The 26536-nt window shown below is 39.9% G+C and overlaps 1 long non-coding RNA gene across 3 annotated transcripts in view; it reads left to right on the forward strand.

Annotated features, from left to right (window-relative positions):
• The window catches only part of LOC119234335 (uncharacterized), an 80736-nt gene that overhangs the window by 46821 nt on the left and 7379 nt on the right, over positions 1-26536 (forward strand). For all 3 annotated transcript variants that reach the window (XR_005122588.2, XR_005122589.2, XR_008549828.1), the window contains 2 exons: positions 12478-12568; positions 25097-25169. This is a non-coding gene — a long non-coding RNA (uncharacterized LOC119234335). The remainder of the gene's footprint in view (positions 1-12477; positions 12569-25096; positions 25170-26536) is intronic.

A 26536-nucleotide genomic window follows, 5' to 3' on the forward strand; every position in this document is an offset into this window, starting at 1 on the left:
AATGTGTGATGTGTCACTTCAGCTGGGAACATAAGATGATATGTATAGAGTCTCTGATTTTCTCTGTCTCTGTCTCTCTGTTGCTTTCTCTCTCATCATCCACGTCTGTCCATAAAATTCTACTAACATTGCCTTCCTTGCATGCAAATATATTGCATGTGTATAATATTTTTCAGCCTCTCTACAACGAGAATATAGGGCACTTAATTTGATGCAGAAGGTCTGTATTATCTTGATATGCTTTTATAAATTTACAGTATTTCAAAGGAGTAAAAGCAAAAACAATGTGAAAATGTTACTTTACCACTTGTCTCTCAAAACAAACCTCCACATAACTAATCAAAACTCTTCCTTTCTCTTAGCACCAACAAATAGTGCTCTAAAGTAATCCAATAACTGCTCTAAACAGTAGTCATGCTACAAAGAAAATATCTCCATAATATCTTTTTAGAGCACCAAAAATTAATCAAAAAATTGTAGGCTAGAGCAATGACAAGTCCATTAATCTCTAAGCAACTATATTGATATTTCAAATAATATATTTTCTAAATATCTTTCCATGACATTATAAAATTAATCTTTAAAAAAAGTCTTTTTGTTGTTGTTAAGCAAAGAGGAAATAAACTGTTTTAATGGATTAGCTGGGTTGACAAACAGCATTCAGGGACCTTGCCATGGGGCCTCAAGTATATATCATCAAAGACCACATGTGGTCAGAAATAGAATGCAAAAAAAGCAAGGTGTGTAATTGACTGCCAGCCAGCTACTATTTTCTCTGACAAAATTATTTTTTAAGGTTCCAGAATATCATAACCTCGTAAGACTCTACTGGATTCAGTGTACAGCTTGATGTCCATCAGTCAATTATGGACCTTCACACCAGTCATAAACACAGATTCTAAATTTAACGATATTTCTTTATATATGCTTCTATTTTTTTTCTACCGGAGGAGTATTATTATGATTTAAATTATAGATTGCATGGAAAAACAGTGTCTGCTAATTTGTATTGATGGCCTAAGAAATTAAGCTAGAACATCTGGACTAACTTCAGGTTCTATTCTGCAATAAATGGCAAGATATTTCTACCCTAATAAATGGCTGGGCATTATTTTATTTTAAGTTCATTTAAAGAGCAAGAATTTTTTCAGATTTCTTTACTAATGTGGAGAATGTGGAATCTTGTTTAAAAAAATCACATACAAAAATTAACATGTTCAAGAGAGATGAGATAAAATGTTTGATTTGTATTAGCCATTGGATTAAATTAGAGTCTTAGATTAAATAGCCTTTACCTGATCTCAAACAGGTGTATTTTCTTTATTTGATACACTCATTTGTCCTTTGTTTGGGTTCTAGGCCAGACTCCTAGCTGGCCAGAGTTGGTGGTGATGTCATGAATACACAGGTGATGTAGAGGAGCAAGATGGCATGTTCATAGGAAGATGAAGCTCAGATTATTGCCCATTGTTTCAATCATCTGTGTGGCATTATTAGATGTGTTTCATTATAGACAAATCCGTAGCACTAATAGCAGATGAACTGAAACTCAATTTAGATCAATGACAAACCAGGATGGATGCCAGTGTGGTATTTTTCTTCCACTGTATGTGGTTCAGAAGCACCATCCACTCTGCATCGCTTGTTAGAATCCCTGCAGACTTGCTTAACTCAAAGATACCATGACACCTTTTTTCAGTAATAGTTCTCTAGTTCTTCTTATAGACTTATTAGTTGTTATAATGTCAACTTATTTTGCTAGTATTTTGGAGTTATTAACAATCAGACTCATTAAATATATGGATTACTTTGTGAAAGGTTGACAGGTTTTAAACATTCGGACTTTCCATACAGAACTTTGATCTTCCTTAATATTTTTTGTTCGTTCATTATCTCATAGAGCAGTTGTGATTTTAATGTGTTATTCCTACACACTTGAAGTTATTGTTTTAGTGTGTTGTTATTGTAGATGGAATATATTCACATTATTTTTTCAGCTAATTATAGCTCTGTTGACAACACTTAAGAGAGTTAAGTTTTATCAACAAAATGACTATAATATAATTTTAGTAGACTACCATATGTATGTCACTCATACTATCTATAAATAATAGATTTCTGTTCAGTTTTTTAGTTGCTGTATTTTAGTTGTTCTTCAAAGTATAGAACTTTATTAAATTGTAGACATGCTAGAAATCACTTATATTTCCCTGATTTTCTCTCTTTCAGTGTTGGGGACAATTGGTCATTTAATTCATACATTTTATATCGTTCTAATCGGTGTGATAGTATTTTGAATAGCTGATACAGTAATTTATTGCACTATATAATTTTGTAATAATATGCAAGATCATATATAATCTTGAAATTCCCACCCAGTAGAATTTGAGCACAAACCTTTCATCAGAGAATTGTAATTTTGAACTGCTTACTCTTCAGTTGAAATTGTTGACGTGATCTTGTTTGACATTATCTATTCCTTACTACATGAGCCAGAAGATCACAAAGAACAAAGCACCAAACTTTTCTGAGGTCTTCCTTATAAGTTGACCCTAAAAATTCTTCAGGTGCCAAGAGGGAGTTGGCGTCACTGAGGGGAATGCCATTGGTCAGTAGCAGGTGGTATTTTCCAGCGAGAGTCCCTCTGTTTTCACCAGAGGAAGAAATGAATGTGATGGAGAGAAGTTGACTCCCCCAAATAGGGTTCCTCTCTATAGACCAGTCAGATATCTTGGGGTGAGGTAAGTGGGAAGTGAGGGGGTGGAGGGACACTGTGGCTTGCTGGATTCCACATTTTAAAAGATACGCAAACAACATGGTCCCGTCGTTATTTGCCGTTTGGGACCAATGATTAAAGGTTGACTCTCCGTTATTATAAAAAGTAAAATATATAAATAAAGCCAAAGACAGAAGTTCTCAGGATGATTCTTTTCCCTGCAACCACCTGAAGTGCCTAAAGAACACGAACTCATTCTTTGGGGAAATTTCTTCAAATATCGTAAATCATTAAGCCATCGTACAATCATTAAGCTGCCACCGTGGATGCCATCAGATTCCCCGGAGGCAATCTGCATCAAGGCAAGTGCTCCCTTAGGCGTTATTTCCAAGGGTTTACAGAAAATATTTCTTTCAAGCTGGCGTAGCAGCCTCCCTTCCTCCCCAAGGATTTGAATCTTGAGGCAACTCCAGACAACTGAAATAAATAAAGTAGCCACAGCAGAACCTTTAGCTTCAGTGTCAAAGCCAAGGAAAAAAATATTCCTTGGAATTACAGTGTTTGGTTTTTGAAACCACTTAGAGGGAATTTATATTATTAAAGATCTTTATGCACAGACATGGTACTGTAGAAGTATTTTTTTTTTATTTTTTAAAGATTTATGTATACATACAAGAGCTGGGGTACAGGCCAGAGATGTGGGGTGTGAGAGGATCCACCAGAGACAGAGTGGGGAACAGAACAGGCAGACTGACTGAAATACACTGCTGAGGGGAGCAGCGGGCGGGGATTGAACTCGTGCTGCAGAGGCTTTAAATTGCTTCATAGTGAGGTGCTTAACCCCTTGCGCCACCAGGGAGGCCCAAGTAAAAGTATTTTTTAGTAGGCAGTGTGCCCGAATGTTCTTGACTATAGCAGCAGCATACCAGCCCTGACTTAGCAGTATTCCTAATGGATTATAACTTTTTATTAGATATTTCATGTTATAATTTAGCAAATGTCTTTTGACTTACATTGGTTAACATACAATTTTTCATTTTTACCATATGCCTATCATACTATTAGATGTCATAATGCTTGTATTTAAGAAATAAAGCCTCTATAATCATGGCATAGTATTCATTTACATGAAGCTATTTAATGTATCACTTTCCCTCACAGATTCAAACATAACACCAGTGTCCTTCCTGCCTCCTAACTTGTTGATTTCCTTCCTTCTCAGCCTAAAAGAACTTGGGATGAGAGTTCAGAATAAATCAGGCTTTTCCTAATAAATTGAGAATATTTATACTCTTTCTACTGTGAGAAAATTTGTACACAGAATGTTTCTGTTAACCATTAGGAAAATGTCAGTCTTTTCGTCTATTTACTGTTTAAAGTGAGTGGATATGTTTCTATTTATCCTTACACTTCATGATGCATATTTGGGCTCGTGTAGTGAGTCACCCCGGGCTTAGACCCGAAGTCATCTGGGGACTGGAAGGCTGCGGACTTGTGTCTGGAGGAGAGCACTGGGGAGAGCTGGGAACAGTGGGGCTCACATAAGTAAGGTGGCGCCCCAGTAACCAGGACTTCCTGCCCCGGCTGCTCCTCTGGGGTGACTGGTCTGCGGTCCTTCTCATGAGCGTGTCCTGACCCAGAGCTCCAGACCTTGCACTTTTGGGCCTTTCCAGCCAGACCCACCCTGACCCCCGTGAGGCAACACCCTCTCCACATCAGTGTTTCCTCCTCTGTTCACTGCAGAGCTGTCCCCTGACACACACCCCGCCACCCTCCACGACCACGCTGTTTCCCCGGGGTCCAGGACACCCCGAGGGACCTGAGGGATGCTGCCAGCATATGCTAACTCTTCCCTCACAACCTCTGGCAGAAGGCCTGGCGCAGAGGATGCGGGGTGTGACTCAATTGAGTGGACACGTGGCTGAGCTGGACACAAAATAGAATTCCCAACACCAGGAATACCTCATAAATTTTACTTTAGGACATAATGATTTTCTTTGAAAACAACTGAATCGCTCCTCTAGATTTGCTTTATTTGTGTGAATAAAGTAGCTCAAACAAATCAGAGTCAGATGCACATATGTGTTAGGAGTGGTATGTCAAGGGGTGCACCCTTGGGGTGTAGTCAGCACCCCAGAGAATTAGGTAGAATTAAATACAACTGTGAAATCGTTCTGACAAGAGATTTTTGAATTTTTTATCATTGGACAGTGACATTTTGTGCGTGCAGGTCTATTTGCAATTTTCATATGATTTTGCCTAATTATAGTTAATTTTCATTATTCATAAGATACATATTTCTTTATGCCACGATTTATACTCGCTTTAACTCGAGGCATTTCCTTTGCAGCCCCAAAGCACTGTTTCCCCAATAACATGTTTACCGTCCATTCTTTGTTTACCAATCTACGGAAATTAACTAAGTTCACATTCAGCACAACAAATTAAAACACAAATCAACCTCATTGGCAGCCTGTATCCTAATTTCCTATCTGGATGAATTACGTCAAATGAACACGGCTCTGTGTCCATTGCGGTGAATCCAAATACCCTCAACCCTATGGCGCCTTAAACTCCTATCTCACCACATACACATCACGTTGCTATTTCTTCAGCTGAGGCTTCGGAATCTGGCCGTCCTGAGCTTAAGATGGGAGGTGAAGTACTTGTGACGAGATAATGCGTGTGTCCACCTACCTACCTTTACTAAGAACATGAAACAGTGGAATAAATACAAATATGTCTCTTTCTCCTTCCAACAGAACAACGGGTACTCTTAATTGAAATATCTTAAGAGCTATCACCAAGTTTGTTTTTTACCTGACATTGCATGGGGAGAGATGGAAAAATCCAATTATTTAATTCAGATACATTGCTGGAGAGGCAAGAACTGGAGCAGATGTATGATCTCATCCCTTTGTCTGTACAGTATTCCATTAAAATTTTATTGTTTTAACAATATCTTCACTTCCATCCTCAAGCTATCTTTTCTCATTTTTATCATCAAGGAGAAATGCATAGCTAACGACAGTCGAAGGAAAAAGTTATTAACTGAGACTGTAATAGGGCATCTTTCTGTATTTCCTACAGAGCTATGTACAGTGAAAACACAATCAATTGCAAGATGCTAAGGTTTTGTTGTACAAGTCCATGATTTCTGCAGATTTGTTGTTCATTTGTTTTCAGCAGCAAATTCTGTCATGTGCTCTCTGAGAAACTGGAGTGTCAGGGCTATAATTAGACTTGAATAAAGTAAGCTTCCTGGGATGAGAGTTGTCTAAAGAAAAATTGATAGAAATCTACTTCAAAAAGAAAGAAAAATATGTTTAAAAGGGATTTAGAGGAGGGGAGTTTTATTTCAAGGAGTCAATACAACCCACTAGGAAGAAGAAAGAAAGAAACAGCATCAAACATAAGCAGAATATAGTCTAGGATCGAATGGAATTGGAAGCATAAATTGATCCAGGACTTGTTTTTTACTTGAGAAGATAAAAGTTTGTCTGGCAACAGCAAGATAAGCATCAACGACTTTCCAATAACATGGATGCAAATTACCTTTCTCCCCTCCCCCACCAAATAATTATTTATTTCACCGAAAGATCTATAGTTATTATTCATTAACATGAACACCGTGAACCTTTGCTGAGTGCCAGCTGTATGGCAGGTGCCAGGTCGTGCATTGGGCATCAATACAGAACAAAGCATCCACCTGCCTGTGTGCAGGGGGAGACAGAGAATGTGAGCGTGGGAAGGCGCCATTGCGCGATCTGTGACAAATGCCTGTGCACAGGGCATATGGGGGCCAAGAGGGCACGGGGCAAAGAGGGGTTACTTTACCTGGGATTGGGTGTCACAGACAAGTTGCAAAATCAATTTGATCCTCAGAAGATTACACAGTCACCAAGAAGTGGAAGGTTGAGGTTACAATGTGGAAGGCATGGGATGTGTTTCAAGCAAGAGAAGAATCGCGAGGATACTTGAACAAAAGTTGTCCTTGCCTGTTGAATGATCAGGTTACACATGAATGTGTATCCTAGATGAATGTACATATTTAGCTGTGTATAGGTGCACACTGATTCTGATACCCTGGTGTGTACTGTAGCAGAGCGTGATAATAGGTGCAGGTAGGGCATGGATCCAGGAACTCAGAGACACACACAGGGAGACATCAGGAGTTAAGAAATTATTATTTCAAGCAGGGTCCCAGACTTCTTCTCTCGAGGTCCACAGAGTAAGCTTTGCCACCCACGCTGGTGCTGGCGCAGCTACTGAGCCTGACATTACAGGAGAAAAAGCTACTGCATACAATACAAAAGGAAGTGGGTGTGGGAGTGTTCCAGTGAACTGTACAAAAACAAGTGGACCCTGGATGGACCGATAGTCCAGTGTGCCAATCCCTCAGCCGACAGGGAGACCATAGAACAAGAGAGTAATGTCATCATGTTTACATTGGAAGAAATTCTTCCTGGTGCAGGTGATGGCGTTCACAAGCAGTGTGGAAACACAAACAGGACACTTGGAAAGCTGAGTTGATGACTCCAGACAGAGTTACAGCGCCAACTAACCTAGAGACACTGCATATGGACGAGACCCTGTATGCAGGGTATAAGAGAGCAGAGCTGTAGATGGTGGTGGATGTTGTGGACAGTCTCCTACACAGAGAAAGGAGTGCAGAGAACAGAGCGTGACATGGCTTTGATTCCACTCCAGGAGAGGTGCTGGGGCACAATGACCATAGGCAATAGAATTTTTTTCTTATACTTTGATGAAACGGTCTCATGGCCACTTGTGACCCTCGGGAGAGGTTCTGGGCTGCCAAGCACACCGCCCGTCATTACCACAGATGGTGTTTCATAAGAGCCGAGGTCATGTTCAGCTGAACTGAAAAATCTGAGCGTGGGAAGAAGAGGTCAAGGACATAGACCTGGGAAAACTACTCTAAGGGATGACAAAGGGGGGCCAGGAGGCCCAGAGAAGAGTGAAGGAGTTGGGGGGCCGGGCCGTACAAGAAAGCACGGTTACCGACAAGCACTATCAGCTCGACGGAATGCTGTCGGATCATGGCAAACGAGGATTTCTTAAATCTAACACCACGACTCTTTCTGTAAGAAAATAATCCTCACAGCCTCAACTAAAGAACAGCATGGCCAGCAAATATTTAAGCACCGTTAGCAAATATTTAAACAATTAAAAAATGTTGGTCTGTAGCCAACCTAATTTTTCTACATGCTGAATTATTTTTAGAAATTGCCTTAAATGCACTGAAAACAATATACATGCTCTTTATAAAACCATGTTAAGCCAGGGGTAATAATAATAATAAAAGCCAACGCATCATGATTAGAAATATCATCATGTGGACATACTATAGGATACTCATTTTAGCCGAGGGAGTGACCTTGCTGGCTTTCTGGGATAGTGAAGAAACAGAGTGAGGTTGCAGTAGAAAATGAATTAAGAGGCCGAGAGAAAAAAGAAAGAAAGGCAACAGGTCAATCTTCTTCCTCCCCCACATGCCCAGGAAACCAGGAAACGTGCCAGGGGGCTCCTTCTCCGACGTGAGCAAACCACGTATTGCTGGATCAGCGTAAATCTGATGTTTTGTGTTCTCTGCATCATGATTGTCTTTCACATATTTTCTATGACTAAATTTTAATAGAATAGTTCATGAAAAAATTTGAAAAAGAGCCAAAACTTTAATAGAATAACATTTATGCTATTAATATACTCATTATAAACACAGTTGTGTACTTCAATCCATTATAGTGAATTCTAGAGTATAGTGAATTCTAGAATCTCTGCCGTTCAAAATCTACTTGATTTTCAAAGTCTACATGTTTAATTTTGTGGCACTGTCTATGTAATAATGCTGTCGTGGAGGCTGATCTTAGAACTATTTTAGTTTGAGGATTAACATTCCTTCATATTTTTAGGTTTTCGGACATCTGTTTGAGATAACAAAGGTAGTTTCCACAATTGCGCAGATAGCCAGTGAGAAAGAAATAATGGATGTTCTTCCACCCCAACTACTGATTTTACATATTTTTTTTGGTGGCCAAGATATTTTATGCATCCATAAATACTTGCGTGATCTGCAGTATGTTCAGGACTGGTCTGAAAGCTAAACCGTAGGGCACTGGTTCATGACTCCCAAGTTTTGTTGTGGTGTGCTTTGTGTTTTTCTAAATTCTCACCTTTGATTTTCACTTTCTTTATTGAGGTATTGTATCTAACACGTCTGAAAATTCCAAGTCCACAAAGTTCCTGCGCAATGCTCTACAAGGAATAAAAGGTCTTTTGTTTGGTCCTGTGTGATATTGACCTTAGACTTAGCACAAAAGGGGATGCAGTCTCTTCTCAGCCTCCTCTATTTCAGCCCTGATATACCAGGCTTACTGATTATGTACCCTGAATATCTGGCAAAAAAATTCTGGGCATTCAGTTTTCATGCCTCTGACAATGCATCTCTAAGTGTCATTTGTTTAGAAACAGATAAATGATTCCAACATTATTGGACCTTAAAGCAATGAAACAGTTAAAGCAAAGGGCTTAATACTGATATTCTCAAAATAACTTCTAGAAGGATTTAGTCTAAGTGTAATCGTCAATGATGTTAACAAAGTAGGGTTTACTGAATTATATTTTACATCATGCTGTGTCTTTGTCTAACTTGATTGTACTGTAGGATATAAAAAAGCTTATAGTTATTTTGTCAAACCAAAATAAGAAGGCATATGCTGTGACATGAAGCAGGCTGAGGCACTCATCACTTCTTAGCACACCTGTGCTCATTCAATACACACACACACACACACACCCCACTTAATGTGCCCCATCAAAGCCTCACGAGTCAGAGCATGCAAAACTAATTAAAAAAAAAAAAAAAAAAAAAACAACTCTGTCTTGAATTCTGGGGCCCTTTAAAGTCTGTTTTTTGGGTTTTTTTTTTAAGATTTATTTATTTATTTATACAAGCACTGGGTACAGTCAGAAGCGTGGGAGGGTGAGAGAATTCACCAGAGCCAGAGCGGGGAGCAGAGCAGGCAGAAGGACCGAAGTACACTGCTGAGGGGAGCAGCGGGTGGCAGGAGAGGTCTGCACGCCATGTGGGACCCTCCTCCAGTGGCCGGAGGATGGAACCGGCACTGCAGAGGCTGCGGGCAGCTTCGCAACCCAGCGCTCAACCGCTGCGCCACCGGGGAGGCCCTCTTTTAAAGTCTGTTAACTTAAATCTACTCTTTAACATGCTGCCCATTCCAGATCCTTTTTTTTTTTTTAAGATTCATTTTATTTAAAGATCCATTGTTTTAAAGACTGATTGTTTTAAATATTCATTGTTTTATTTACGCATGCAGGAACTGGGGTTCAGGCCAGAGGTGTAGGGGATGAGAGGATTCACCAGAGACAGAGTGGGGAGCAAAATAGGCAGATCTACTGAAATCCACTGCTGAGGGGAGCAGCGGGCAAGTCAGGAGAGGTCTGCTGTGCCATGTGGGTCAGCTCCCTGGCTGGGGATCGAACTCGTGCTGAAGTGGCTGCTGATAGCTTCATAGTGCTAAGTCTTAACCCCTTGCACCACCAGAGAAGCCCTCATTCCAGATTCTTGATTATTTGAAAGAGAAGGTGATGAGCTTTTATTAAGTTACTTCACTGAACACTGAACAATAACTTAAAAGAAAGAGAAGGTGGTTGGGAAGACAATGATGAAGCCATTTGTTTCCGGGCTTACCCTCTTGGTGCCCTCTCATGTCAAAAGCCATTTCACAATGTAAGGAGCAAGTATTAGCATTAATAGTGGGATGTTTTCTATCTCTACCCGCGATGCAAGAAACTATAAATAGATTTAGCATACAGCGATGCACTTGTGGTAGAAAACTGCCCTCGTTCCCTACATATGTGACGTGATGCAAAATCACTCAAGAGCCTAGTGTGACTGGCAGCACCCGGTGTGTGAGATCCAGTCATCGCCTGCCACCCTCTATATGAGCTTCATCTGTCTAGTGCTCAGGCATTATTTTCAGACCCTGGATTTCTATCTGAGATGCAGCCTTCTGCCAAAAGGATAATGCCTCTTGAATGCAAAATGAATATGATGTCTCAGATTATCACAGAGAGACTATCTGAGCACTGGGGCTACCAAATCGCCATCTGACTGCTTTACCAGCTTTGTTTCTGAGAAAAACATCTTGTAATTTTCATGTTTGTCTCTAGTGGTAGAATATGTTTGAATGTGTTGTTAAGGTTTATATTAAATCAAACTAAATTTTATCACACACTACTTTATACATAGAATGTGGGTCCGCAATTCTTCATATTAAACTCATAAGTTAAATGAGATGTTACCAAAGCTAAAGCTCCTTCAAAGATTAGTGAGTGTTAAAGCTGCCGTAACAGAAGAGGCAACCTGGCCTCAGAAAGACATGGCTACAAAGAGTCCCGGGTTCCCTGGCTCCTCCAGCCTCACAGCAACCCCGGGGGGAATTACTGTTCTCATTTCAGGTGAGCTTGCTGAGGCAGAGTTCAACGTTGTGCAGCCAATAATCACTATGGCTAGAGCTCAGACTAAGGCAGAGAGTCTACAAAATCTGATTTTTTGATCGCAAAGCTATGTAAATCTAACATTAATTTTAATTTCCATCAACATAACTTCAAACTGACGCAAAGCTTGAAGGCCATTGCAACAATCATAACGAATAAAACTTCAAATATATAGTATTTTGTAAAGCAGTAAAATGTTGTGTTGCAACAACCAAGGGCATTATTAACAATACATGCATTCTAGACATGAGTGTTACCAATATGTGTATATAGACACTTTCATTTCACACACACACACATAAATGAAAATGCTGAGATATCATAAGATGTAACAAATATAGGTCTTCTTTGCTTAAGTCTTGTTTGTACAGATTTTATTAAAATCTAAATTTCCTAGCGCACAACAGTTCCGTTTAATGATATAACAAACATACACCACACTGTGCTAACTTTTCAAAAGTTAGCATGAATGAGAAATTTAAAGCAAATAAATAGTCACTGTAAAAGTAATGTGAATATCTATAATGTTCAGGCTTAATACTTTCTGGGAAATGAGTGAAGAGGCATTGAATTTCACTCATGATTGCTGAGTGCATATGCATAAGACGTCTGTCAACAAACTCCAAGGTGGCAGAGGAGATAATAGGGAAATCAGATCCTCTGCATAGCATAATAGGTTAAAATACAGTCTTTAAGGAAGCTTCACGGAGGAAAGCATAGTATTTAAAAACGGAAGTGCCCACTGGGTCGGATGCTTCCATTTGCCAGTTGCAAGCAGGATCTTTGATGGTATCAATGCCACCTCCTTCCCCTCACTGGCACCCCTCAAGTTGTCAATAGTTCCTGCAGCTTCTAGTGGTTACTAGTAACAAACAGCAGTTCATGGCAAAAGTAAATATCCTATTTCCGAAAACAAAAGCTAACCGTATTAGGAAAGGGCTCTGAAAATGAGGTTTTCTTCCTTCGGCATTATTTAGCAGAAGAATGCGTTGAAACCCAACCCTCTGCAGAGACAGCACCCACAAGGAAGACAAAAGCAAGTACAAATACAAAAAAGGGCTTCGTTCTCCCTGTTGGAAATAACGGAAAAGAAACCCCCTCTTCCCCTCCTTGGAGCGTGTACTTTAGAAAACACTGCAGGCTCTCTTTGAAATGCGTGACTATCTTTTTGAAAGCTAATGAATCTCTGGCCAGTTTTAATACCCAGAAATGTCTGTCTCCAGGACCCAGGGGCCAGGACTTTAAAATGGAATCGCCAGGAGATCCTGCTTTTTGTGCCCATTTCTTTGGGAAGGCGACAGCCTAACTCAGCAGGTACGTTGCTCCAAGACTGAAGTGCTGCTTATCTTAAAGATGTGGGGTTCCCCTCCCCTGAAATTAAGTCAGTTGTTTAACAAGTCCAGGCGCCCCCAGTGCCCTGGTGCATGGGGATGAACGCTGGCTGCTGAGAGGAGCGGTGCTGCCAGATTCTCTCCCCAGGGAGGACGAGCTCCTGCTAGCCCTGAGGACAGGGAGGTTAGTCTGTGACTCCAGATGTTATAGGACAGGGAGAGGGGCAGCCCAAGCCCCGCAAACCTGCCTATTCTAAATGGGTTCTGCCATCCGCCGCATCAACACAAAACATAGGAGACTTTAATGGGAAGGAACTTTAATAAAACTAGGAAACAATACAGGTAAGGCAAAGAGTCTAGTTTCTAAATGAAGCACCTAAAGTGACCCGTCCCCTCGTGGGTAAAAGTCCATCCATATGGGATTGGCCCAGAACAAGGCCCCAAAGCCTGCCACAAGTCTAAAGCATCTTCCAGTGGGGACCCACAGAAAAGGGTCACAAACAACTGGACAAGCCCAGAAGGAAAAGAGCAAAATCAACATCAAGATAAAAGCTGCCATTGTCACCTCCCCACGGGTCTCACCCACATCTGTGTCACCTAGTCCACGACCAAAAGACAAGCACAGTTTCTTCACGTGTCTCTAGGCTCCATGTGCCTCCTCCAGGTCTCCTGGCTCCATCCTGCTTCCTTCCTCAGTCTCTTCTCCAGCTTCTCCTCTTCCTGCTCAGCTCCACCCTCCCTTGGGTGGGGCAGGGAACCTGGAACTTTCCCCTTTCCTGGGGACCACCCTGTTACACAGAGACAGAAGGGTGAGGGCCCCTCCTCCCTTGCAGCACCCCCACAACCCCCCCCAGCTGCCGGCTGCCCAGCCCTCTCCGGCCTGATCCCTGGCATAGAACAAAAATGTTTTGTGTCTTGGGAGATTTCGTTTTTTAGTAACATTTCCCAACAGGGGTCATCCATAAACAGGGAAAATGCCCTGTTCCTTATTTAATATGGGTGCCTTAGGGGTAAAATTTCATGTAATACAGTAGTCATAAAAGAAAACTCGAACGCAGGCCTGTTTAATTCTACAACTTTACTTTTAATGAAATCATTTTGCAGAGAAACATCAACTTTTTACATTATATAAAATTTGGACAGCCAGCCCATGGAAAGAACTACTTTAAGAAATACTTATTTTGCAGTGAACATTTGGATTGCAAAGCGCTTCTTCTTTTCTTAAAAGGAATGAAAGAGATTTTTAAAACAAAAGTACAACAGCTACATTTTTCCCCCAACTGAAGCAGCGGTATGGCTTGGATTTTTGATCGTTAAGTGTTAAAGTGCTGCTGTGTCTTCCCTGGGTCAAGCCGGGAAGCACTGAAGCAGGGAGAGGAGAGATGTCTCCACAGCCGACACGCCTGGCTGCACACCCAGTTTGATGTGCCTGGGAGGATGCGGGATGCGGGAGGTTGAGGGGTGCAGGACCCCAGGGCCAGCCTTCCTGCAGACAGACCGCGCCCTCTCAGCCAATACTGGAAATCCCTGAGGTCTCCAAGCACAGGGCCTAGGAAACTAGGCAATGCAACTTCAACCAAGGTCAGAGTTCACTCTCGATGTTACTGTCTCCAACGTTGGTGTTTAGAAACACTCAGGGAAAGCATAGGGACATGTAAGAAAATTATTTCATCTAAAATTAACATCGCAGCAACATTCTGACTCCATTTTTTACTGATATTATCTGAGTCAGTCAAGTGAGATTTGCTCTTCTGTTTTTAGACATGGGCATTGGTTAAATAATTAACTACTTAATCATGAAACGATAGGTGGGTATCAATAAGGCAGTCTCCCCTAATCTGGCCCAGGAGACCTGCAGTTACCCGAACCTTCACACTCCACAAGTGTGAAATCAGAGGACTGGTAGTACTTTTCTTTCTTCACCCCATGTTCTGTTTCCTCATTCCTTTTTGCTTCTTTTCCTAAAACACGAAACGAGATACTCCATGTGCAAACCACTTGCAAAATTTCAGGTACAACACAGATACTATTACCTGCGGTTACCCCCCTCTGCAGGGTCACTGGTACTTAAATGCTGACACCCACCCTTTGCCTCTTTAGCAGGTATCCGGGATTTCTAGTGTTAGTCATTTCAGACTCTTGGGCAGAGCTTCCATGGCTCTGGGAGTTTTACAGGAGAGAGACCTAGAAAGACAGACAGAAGGATGTGCATTTCGAGACCACTCAGCCAGGTTTCTGCTTGGTCAGGTTCAGGATCTCGAGAGGGGTGACGTCCATGCAATGCGAAGGTGTCACTCATGACTTAAGTTAGATGCTGGAGCCGTAATATGAATTTACTGGGGGAATCCACATCACAACAATGTGAGCGTCTGATTAAGCTGGCCGCAAAAGAGGGAATGTAATGAACTCTTGGTACTACCGAGATTGGGGGAGCAGACTGTGCTGGACAGCCCTGAGAGCTCCTGGAGTCCATCTGTCTGCAAGGAAGAGGGGGCGCCATCTCTTAGGGTGAGTGTCCCTCCACACTCTGCGGAAGGCTTCAGGACCAACGCAGGGAGTCCTTATCACCTCTGATTGACTCACCTCGGTGCCTACACTTAGGCCACTTTCCAGAAGCCTCTTAGCAGGGACACCTGTTCGTTTTGATTCAGGCAGTGTTTCTTCATAGCCAGGCTTTTATCTGTCCTTGCCTTTTGTGTGTCATATCAGTGTCTTCATAAACCAGTGCTGATAAGTAGCTCGATCGCGATTGCCCCACCTTCCAGCCGTCACCGTCATCACCACACTGATACACAGCACGTCTTGATGGGTCACGATCATGACCGTGTAGGCGCTGTATGTGACAGTCCTTCTTTTGCTCTAACCTTTCTAATTTGTTCTTTCTTTGGTTAAAAAAAAATTTTTTTGGATGTGTTTTCTGCTTAACTCTAAGGATATGCTCATGTGCATGCATTTACATGTTAATGCAGGATGAGACATCCTAGGCATGGAACAGTGTGATCACAATTAGAGACAGATTTCCGACCCACTCCAGGAAATAGTTTAAGTCTTTTTATACATCTAGACTCTGATGAACATGAAATGTTTTATGCCACATAAATCCTCAAGCAAGTTCACATGGAAGCCAAGTGCTGAGGTGTGGCCCCAGGTGAGGTGGGGTCACTGCCCAGGCTGAAGGATGAGAAACCCACGGTCCTGTGGGTCCTGTCACAATTGTCTCAGTGACTCTCCGAGATGGGCCATTTTTATTTGTGCACACATTGATCTTTCCCAAAAAGCGTCTAGAGAGGTAACAGTAACAGTGTGAAATCAAGTGAAATGGAAATCAAAAAAAAGTGTCAGTAGAAGGCAGATAAATACAGAGACGCAAGAGAGCCACAAGGAAGAAATTCAGGGCCCATAAAGGACTTTGCAATCGTTTCCTGAGCCCTAACGCAGCCAAGAGGAAAGAGAGCAACATGCTCATTTATAGAACTGTCCTCTCCTGAAAGAAAAGAACATTTGTTCTTCGGGGAAAGCCAGGTAGACCTGGCTTGCTTCTGCCCAAAACACAACCAAACAGACTGAGCACTTCACCTGAGCGCCATCTAAAGAGCCCAGGATATTTTTTCCTACGGGTAATGCAGACACAGATTTCAAATGGTTAGACAGTTCAGCTTCTGTAGTTGATGACCAATGACTTAATACTAAAATGAAAGTTAGTAAGCTCATGTCTGTGTGATCTGCCTTTTAGGAATAGACAAAAAGTGTCTAGAGGAGTCACTCGATCAATATCACCCAAACCATTTGATGCAGATAATTTCTCTCATCCCGTGTATTTTCTGGGACTGAAGAACAATACAAAATAATGTATTCTCAGATGAGTGCTCAGGGCACCGACTTTCAGAAATGCTGATGGAGGTTTCATTCATATGCATTAAAAATCAGACATTGAATAAATATAATCAAGAATTTCTCAGGAATTGACGGCGGGTTCAATTTAGACTCATAGGTGGCACAGAGTCGTTGCTGAAGACCATGTCAGGCCTTGTTTTAAGTACACATTCCTTTTGTTCATGCAGATTTAATCAAGTTAGCACCAAAACTCCAGGGAAGTCATTTCATTGCGAGAGTATTTCTTCTTGATAACTCGGGTTTCAAGATGCATGCTGTTATAATTTCTGAATAAAAATATCCATCTCTCTTCCACGCTTGCAATTCTCTTTTTATCACCAAACGTATAGCACTTATGTAGTTATCAGATAAGAAATATTTTATGTTGTTCCCTTTTTAAAAGCATTTAAGCTATGAGTATCAGCTGAGAACAGCTTACCTTTGTTAGAGTGTACCGCAGGCCCTGGGGCTCCCCAAGTAACAGAGAGGACAAATCACCCGTGATATAGATAGCCAGAGAGGTATCATCAAAAAATTAGAAATGTAACTGGGGCAGGGTCTGATAAGACAGCATCATTTCTGCTTCCTCCCACCTTGTGCCGCCCAGCCTCTCTTCCTGTTGGGTTGAATCCTCATCAGTCCAAGGTGGGCAGGAGTAGCAGATTCTTCTCCCATCCCTGGCCTGTAAAGGTGCTTGTCCCTGCCTCATGTCCTGTGCCTTCTGCCTGCTGGAGTGGGTGTGCAGGACAACCTCAGAGGCACAGGTTGAAGGTCGCTCTGACCTCTCTCTACAATTACATGTGAAAAAGAGCGTTTCCCCCCTGCTGATAGCCCTGACTGCCTCAATGAAGAGGAAAAGGCTTTTGCTTGGAAACATTAAACATTCAGGTGTCTATTTGATGCTCATGTTAATCTGTTCAAGATACTAAGGGTGCTCAAGAGAGCCGGCCTCTGTTTGACAGGCATTTTACCTCTTTGTCTTTCCAGATAGATGGAAAAGTCAGTCTTTAAATGTGTGTCTGCACGCACGGCAGTTGGATTGTGATCTGTGATCTGTTGCTCAGCACTCACCAGCCTCTGTGGTCTTCTGCCCTGGCAAACGCTTGTGTTTGTTTCTGCTCAGGAGTCTGCGCTTAACACCCCTGCTCCTCGTTCTTCTCGGATAGCTGACAAGCACTGTGCTGTCCTTCCTCTCCTCTTCGCATGACTGACTTCTGCTCCTTCGTGTGTGAGGGCTAATAGCCTACCCGAGAGCTTCCGTTTCTCACATGAAGGTAGACTCTCTGCTCCTTGACTCCTGGTGCCCGTGATTGCTCTTTTCATCATCACAATGTAGCTTCTGATTCTGTCTTCGATCACATGTATATTTTCATTTGAGCTGTGTTTCCCTCTCCTCTAAATTTAGCCTCCAATGTGACAGAGACATTGTCTTTTTTGTTTCTCAACTCACCTTCCGTGCCTTGAGTAGATAATCCCCAGTACATAATAGGAGATTGAAAAATACATTTCAATTCAATGTGAACATTGCTTGTTCGAAGATAGACCCATAGATTAAAAAGCTGCATAAAGCCAATAGATGCCCAATGAATATTTCTAGTATAATGGCAGTTTATCTTCAGGTATTACTGAGCAAACTAATTTATTTACCACAGAGCTGAATTAGATGGGAAGATAAAGAAGCAAATATTGACTGAGGCTGAATTTCTATAAAATTTTTATGGGTATCTTTAACATTTCATAAAAATTAAAATGAATCTATAGTGCTTTACATACACCATAACCTTATAGTTAATGAAGGATTAACTTCCTGCCTCTGAAGGAAGTAATTGAAAAGGTGACTTATTTATTCATTGATTTTCTTATAAGATCCAAGACTTTTAAACAAAGTATTGTTGCATTTTGAAATTAATTGCTATATGAAAACCATGCTTAACTTACCTAAAAATAAAAATGATATTGTCTTTCATTCTAGCCTGATAATTAAAGCAAGCACACCTTTTGGAAAATGCAGTTTCATTTGATATATAGCATATATTTTTTGCATCAGTAGTTTATAGAATGAATGAAAATGCATTTGTTGAACATGAAAGCTATTTAAATGTGACTGGTTTATTTCTATTTACATTCACTACAGTCAAAAGTAAGTCATTACATTATTTATAGGACAAATGCATTTTAATTACAATGTATATACTTAAAAATCATTTTATTTAAGCGACATGTGTGTTAAGAGTAAAAGTATTTTGAAGAGATCAGAAAATAATGATAATTTCTTTTAAAAAATGGAGAAAAGCATTGAGTATTTTCATTTGAGATGGTTTTGTTAATGTTGTTTTTACACTGTGGGGAATCAAGAGACATACACTTCACTACTATGCTTTATATGGGAAGATAATATCTGCCTCCCTCTGGCTTCTATCTTCCTACCAGTTCACGTGTGTACACTTCTCCATATTCATATATTTAAAACAGTTTACTACATATTTATATCTTGTCAAATTGAAATAATGTTGGGGAAAAAACCAAAATTGAGGTTCCTATACTCAAGGTAATTATAGTTTACTTAATGAGACTATAAATAGATGAAACATATATAACATGCATGATTAATGAAGTAGTCCGGTTTTATATGCTATTGAAGAGAATTGAAGAATGTAGAACAATAGATACCCTTTGGGTAATTGAGACTTTACGGAGGAGTTGGCATGATCCTGTCAGAAAAACCACTATACGATCCTGTTTGAGAAAGAAAAATGTGCCAGAAAGATGTTCTCTTTTAGAAGGAACAACACTTTAATTAAAAAAAAAAACACTATTATGAATATTCTTTTTTTATTATTATTTAAATATTTTATTTTATATAATTCTTACATCTTTTTTTGAACTTAAAATTCTTTATCCAGGTGAATTTTCTCACTTCCTTCCATAAGCTGGAAAATGAATTAATTACCCAATGAAGATCACCGATTCACTAATTAATTAGCAATAATTTCTTTATGAGATTCAGTTTTATCAAACTCTGCTCTGGGTGAAGGGAGCTTTGCCTCAGCTGTTCCCCTGCTTACTCTGAACTCCACAGCAAGGAGTAAGAACTCTTCTTGCTGACAACTTTTATTCTAGAGATTGACTTATCTAAATTGTAAATAGTTTTATTCTTAAAAATGTCAGAGCCTGTTAAATAAAGTTTAACCGTTGTGGAATGTCATCAACCATAGAAGATGCAGTAAATTGTGACAGTTTAAAATGTAAATATTATTACTCACTTCAATGTAAGTGATCTTGAAAGGACTTTTTTTTAGGTGTTGTCACCTTACATTGGATTATTTTCTCACAGATATTATTAAAAACCCCAAAGTGGTCCATGTTATTTAAAACAGCTGCCCTTTTCTGTATTCCTACTACATTGGTTAAAATTATGTCTTTGGGAAGTTTCAAAATCTAATTATGAATTTATGTTTGTTTAAGTGCCTACATGCTTTCCAATAATCTCTTTCTACAAAAAGTCTGTAGCACCGGCTAATGTAAAAATAGATAAAATATTTAAAATAATCCCATCTCTTAAGAGTTTTAAATGGAGTGTGCTTGTCGCCCAGGGGCATATGTTAAGGGAGTAGCATCTTCAGTGAATGCTGACTGCAAATGTGGACACTACTCGAAGCTCATTTCCCCTCCATCCCCTTTCTTTCAAGAACCTGAGCAACAAGGCATCGTATACTGTTTCACTATGACAAAAAAAATTTAGCCTCATCCTCAATTTTTTTACAACCAATCTGAGTTCATTTTTTGATCATCTGACCTTGAATGAGCAAAACAATGCCAATAACTCTTAAACTTTTCTCTAACCCCAGCTATCCATTATGAATGTATTCTGATAACTAACTTTGATTTCTCTTCATCCCAGTATGCATAACCCAGTAAGTCTCAGTATTGTGCCTTTCACTTTATTTTTGATTTCAAATCTTGGCAACACTCCTACTGTGTGCTGCTGACTGGTGAGCCGCCCAAGACCCTCCTCATTTGTACGATAGCCATCATCCCAAGGGTGCTGGTTCTATCTGGGTTCCCTAGGTCCTGAAGGTAGGACTGTATCCTTTCCTCAAGAAGACAGCAGTGTCCCATCCCCAAAACTACTGTGTGATGGGCTATACTCTCTGCTAATGGAGTCCTGGTTGCAGTTGTTGTTAATGCTGAGATGCCTTTTGCTCCGCTGGCCTTCCCATACAGCGGATGATCTAGAAAGCGTGGCAAACATTTCACAGTGTGCTTATCTAACACACTAATTTCCTCTCAGAAGTGCTTAAATTATTATTTCCCCAGGATTTGTATGAAATTCACATATTCTCAAAGCTAACCTGTCCCCGCTATAAATAAATGAGCTAATCTTTGTTAAATCAGATGATATCATAGAAGGATGTGGGCTAAAAATAAAAGACAATACATTAATAAGCTTCATTTAAAAAAAATATGTTTCATGAAGTCTTCCGTACTCCATGCTGAACGAAGATTGATGTAACCTGATTATTGTTTTAAAAGACACATGAAATCCTGGAGTTACTAAAAACAAACAAAGAAAAAGTTCTGTCTTTGAGAGATGCAATTAATAAAATCTAAAATAATTCACTAGGCCAGTGGCACATAAAAGCAAGAGTTAGAACAATGAAATAAGTTATCTTCAAGAGCCACGTAAAATTGTATGTGCCTTGTGCAAGACACTGGCTGTTGGGAAACAGGTGAAAATTCATGTGTGTTGAAATTAATTGATGTTCCTTTTTCAAATCTTACAGCTGGAAACCTTGTCAGATTCTCTTATTTTGTCCAGTAATCTACCTACAAATGTTTTAGAGTTTTCTGCAGCAGCCTATCATGTTATCTGGGGAAAATTATTTTCCTTTGTTGTCCTTTCCAATCTTTACGCCATTAATTGAAGTTGCTTTTTGGATTATGTTAATTAGGACTATTGGTACAATGACAAAGGTAACCTGTGATTTGGGGCATCTGTTATTTCTTAAGTTAAAAGAGTTTTTCCAAGACTTTCTCTATTTCCCAAGACTGATTACACAACAGGAGCTTTGTGGGTAATCTTCGTCACGTTGCACTTTCTCTTTGTCTCCTAGTTTTCCAGGTTTCTTTAACTACAAAGATATGTCAACTTGAATGATTCTTATTCTGAACCTTTCGAGTGTGGCTGTATTGAATAGTATTTTAGATTTCATTGTTCACCTAGGACAGAAACAGCTTTTCATGTTGAATTACCTAGTACAGATACTGCTGGAATTCAGCATTAATGGCTTATTAAGGACATCTGGACTTCTCCGAACCCTAAGCAGACTGTAATGTCTGTGTCTGACAAAGGATCCGTCTCACCTGGTGTGAAGGCCATCTGGTTCCCTGAGGGCGTGGAGCCTTCTTTTCCTCTTAAACATCATCTGAAAAGGTGGAGGGTGTCCTGGGAATGGCATGTCCCACCTTAGAGACCTTGCCCTTGAAAATCTCCTGGGCCTTGTGCTTTGTTTGGGAGCTTCATAATGAATATTTCAAATTTATTTTTTATTTATTTAGAATTTTAGAAGTTTACAGGTTCTCTCTGATTCATATACAAGTGACATTTTTCTGGAAATTTTGGTATATCATTAAAATCTTCAACATGTTGTTTAATAGTCATTTCCTCATGTCCATAGACATTTCCATGTTATATTATGGCTGATGTTTATTTTATGAGTGTATGTTCCTCTCTTTTTCTTGCTCATTTCAGCCATAGAGTTATTTTTTCCAAATAACAGTGCTTTGTCTTTGTTCTTTCTCTCTAATTTATTTGTTTTTGGTTTTTTTCTCTTTTTTTTGAAAGATTTTATTTATTTATGCATACAAGAACTAGGGTACAGGCCAGAGGTGCAGGGGGTGAGAGGATTCACCAGAGACAGAGCGGGGAGCAGAACAGGCAGATGAACTGAAATACACTGCTGAGGGGAGTAGCGGGCGAGGCAGGAGAGGTCTGCTGTGCCATGTGGGTAGCTCCCTGGCTGGGGATCAAACCCGTGCTGCAGTGGCTGTGGACAGCTTCATAGGTTACGTGTTAACCCCTTGCACCACCAGGAAGGCCCTGTTTTGATTTGTGATCTTGTCTACACTCTCTCCTTCATTCCTTGTCTTCCTTTCTAAATTATGTTCAGTGACTACAAATGCATCATTAGGTATATTAATTGTTTTCTTGGCAATTAAATTTTAAAATAAAATAAAAATACATTTTATTTCTAGAAATTAGAATTAAATAGGGGAAATTTGTGTGTGTGTGTGTGTAACTTCAGGACAAATGATGAGTCTGAAGCATTTTTAATGTGGACATGATGAAGATTGAATTATAATTTCCCTATTCCAGTGAAATAACTGATTATTGATAAAATTCAATCATTTTATCACTAACATTTATTAAAATATATCATTTTTCAAAATAAATAAAGGAATAAACTATGTAATCTGTCCACTTCTTTCTTAAACATATGCATGGACAGTCATGAAAAATGTGAAGAATGTGTCTACCGTGACCAGTTCCACTTGAACTTTCTGACTGATGATTTTCATGCTTTAACACTGTTAGCACGATATTTGATGTTTAATATTTCCCCAAGGGTGACGTCATATTTATAATTTCAAAACTCGAAGCAGAGAGGCAGTGACTCACCTCCATTAAACTGACATCAAGTTACAACAGGGAGAGTTAGACGACACGCCTGTGTCTCATCTGCTGCACCTCCCTGACTGCCAGGGAGCTCAGGCGCTGTCCACGTGGGGCCATGCACTCTGCCCGGACGGGAGAAGGGCGTTTCCACAGTGGTTGGAGAGAACTGTTTTTTTTTATCATTTAATCCTAATGAAAATCTTCTGGAGACTTTAAGAAAGACTGCACAGAGGTATTATTGCTGCTTCTTTGAGCTACTGTTTCCCTCCTTGCTTGGAATACTTCACTCATGTAGCTGTTCCCTTGCGCAGCTGGACGTGCTTCCATAGCCAAGAACGCACAGTTTGCACTTTGTGACTAAAACAGAAGGAGAGACTTGGCCACGATCCAGATGAATAAGGTTACATTCAACTGATCTCATACCTTGTGAAGATCTTTGGGCCAATGTGTTAAGAAGTCCATTTAGCAGGGAAAATACATTTATTTCATAAATATCGAAGGATGTGCGTCTCCGTGAAAACAGATTCTGAGAGCCCATGATCTTGGTGAGCAGATAACATTCTATATATTCTGTTGCATGACAGAAAAATCAGATGATGAAGATTTAAAAGACATATACTTACTCCTGCCACAGAGTGATAAAAATGGCCACAGCAAGAATGGAGATGAACAGCTGGTGTGAGTCTCTACACACACACACACACACACACACACACACACACCAACCACAAACCCTCAGAAGTAATGCCATTGTGCGTGAGCATCCTGGTAAATGAAGCTGTGGGTGCATTGCCTCACAGATCAGGAGTCAGGGAAGAAGCAGTGTCCGTCCCAAGCAGGGAGAGTATTTGGGTGGGCGCTCAAGTCACAAGGCTGATAGTTGAGTGGAAGGAGGGAATAGAGTTTTCATTACACAAAATACAGTATTTTGTTTAGCAAGTCACATGTAGCAGAAACTAGGAAAGAGATGGGAAATACAAAATGTTTGTTTATAAACAGTAGTAAATTAAGCAAAACTTTATATGATGTCATTCTACACCAGTATGTACTAGTTTTTTTTGTTGTTGTTTGTTTTTTTTGGGGGGGGGGTTTACTAACTAGCTTCTAAATGATGTATCTAACTCTCAAATATGTTGATGTGTATGGCTAGTTCTTACTCATTCTCAAAGGTTCAGGATGCCGCTATACAAAGTAAAATATAAATAAAGACAAGGGGATTATGGAGCCAGATTCAGAATCGTAAGCACCTCTGTGTGCGGAGGAGGCATAGAATCAGTGCAGGCTTAGAGGGAGGATTAAATTGCTAAGTTTTCACAGTTGTTAATAATAAGATAGAGTATTAGATATTCCTTATGCATTTTATATATCTGAACTTTTTCAAAATAGATTTAAACTTCTTCTAAAATTTTTGACAACGCCCCATGGATTTATGGTGAGGATTCATGTCCTGGGGGAAGAGCAGGATTGCCATAAGGAGGATTGGAAAAGAATCTGAAGTTGGTGCCCAGGGCACTGAAGCTGCCAATGTGGGGTGTTTTCCTTTCCACCTTGGTCAGAGCGGAAATCTTCATGATGGAACGTTTTTCAATTGAGAAGCCACAATATTCGTAGAACTTAAATAAATATTAGTATTATATCCTTACATTTCTTACTCCAAAACTTTTTCTACAGCCTACTTACAATCAATCTTTCGAATGCAATCGATACAGTCCTTTCAAATGTAAGTGTTGAGTGACTGTGTTGAGTGACTGTGTGTGATGAGTGACTGTGTGTGAACGTAAGTACTTCCACATTCAGCCCTGTTCATGTTTGATTTTTTATCTTCTGATCTATCTGCTGATAATTTGTGTTGACCCAGTTGTCTCTGATAGAGGCCCAGAACAGAATGTTATTATTTAAAACAAAAACATTAATTTTTTTTTTATGTTTATGGAGAGAGAACTGATATATAACATTCTATAGTTTCAGGAATAAAACATAATGATTGAATATTTGCATATGTGGCAACATGATCAGCATGAATCTTCATACAAAGGTAAAGTTTTTTTTTTTCATGTGATGAGAATTCTTGAAATTTCCTCTCAGTAACTTTGAAGTATGCACTCCAGCACAATTAATACAGTCCTGAAACGTGCACATATACATATTAATTTAGCTACAAGTTTGTATTTTTGACTTTTTTCACCCAATTTGCTCTTTCCTCACCCCCTTCCCCTGGCAACTACCAATCTATTCCTGGTAGCTATGGTCTAGCTTTTTTTTTTTTTTTAATTAAACATATAAGCGAAATCCCGGAGCTTTTGTCTTTTTGTCTGACTTATTCCACTTAGTGTAACACCCTCAGTTTCTTCCCTGTTGTTACTGATGGCAAGACTTCCTACATGTTGTGATTGAATAATATTGTATATGTATCGTTGTTACTATAATTTATTGTCCTTGCGGAAACAATGCAAACTTTGGTCAATTTTCCGGATCTTGCTTTTTTAAAGAAAGACACTAGACTAGATGACCTGGAAACTCCCTTGTGTGTGAATATTTTCTGGTCAAGCTTTATCAGTAAAGACAATGAAAGAAAAACAATAGCGCTGGGAGGAGATGTAAAGATTTGCTTAGCATAAGGTATTGAGCAGCACTCTTTCATTTCCTGTATATAGCTTTCATTTCCGGTATATAGCTACTGGATTAGAATTCATGTACTTTATACACGAAGATATGATTTGTGATTAAAACCAAATAAAGTATAACTTCCAAACTCCATCCTCCAAAGTTAACGAAGCATGTCTTTTGTTTTTAAGATGTGCTATTTGAAGGAAACATAAATATTCTTCTGAAAGTTGAGATAACGCTATTTCAAGGAAACTGTCGGCCTTCAATTTGCAGCTCAGTAACCAGTGTTAGGTTAGTCACTGAAAAGCTGCAGCACAGGTGAGAGCTGCCTCCTCTGCAATCCAGCCTAAGTGGAAAAAGCAATGAGAAATTGAGTGTGAATACCTCAGAGGCAGAAGTCATTGGTCCAGGAAGTACCTACTTAAACTCTAATCTATACGATCAGAAATTTATTTTCCTGCTTCCATAATATTACATGTGCATGTGTTTCAAATTTCTGGATGCTTAGTACTTTCAGGGCTTCTGAAAAAAAAAATACAGTTAATTGAAAATCAGCAAGGAATTCGCCATCTGTTTGCAGAGCAGCAATGTCAAGGCAAAGTGCTAGCCCGTGGTACGTGTCCAAACCCCTAACAGAAATGTACAAGGCACATATGGCTGCCAATGTGGTTTTGAAATGAGAAGCCAATTAGTGTGCTAAGTGTCCAACCTGATCTGGACTCGCATTACTTACAAATCAAGGAACTGCAGATCCAAAGACTTTACCAGACCGGTTAAGGTAGAACCTAGTGCTAT

This window comes from Talpa occidentalis, unplaced genomic scaffold (assembly GCF_014898055.3).
Source record: "Talpa occidentalis isolate TD23 unplaced genomic scaffold, MPIMG_talOcc4v2.1 talOcc4.8, whole genome shotgun sequence".
Lineage (NCBI taxonomy): Eukaryota > Metazoa > Chordata > Mammalia > Eulipotyphla > Talpidae > Talpa > Talpa occidentalis.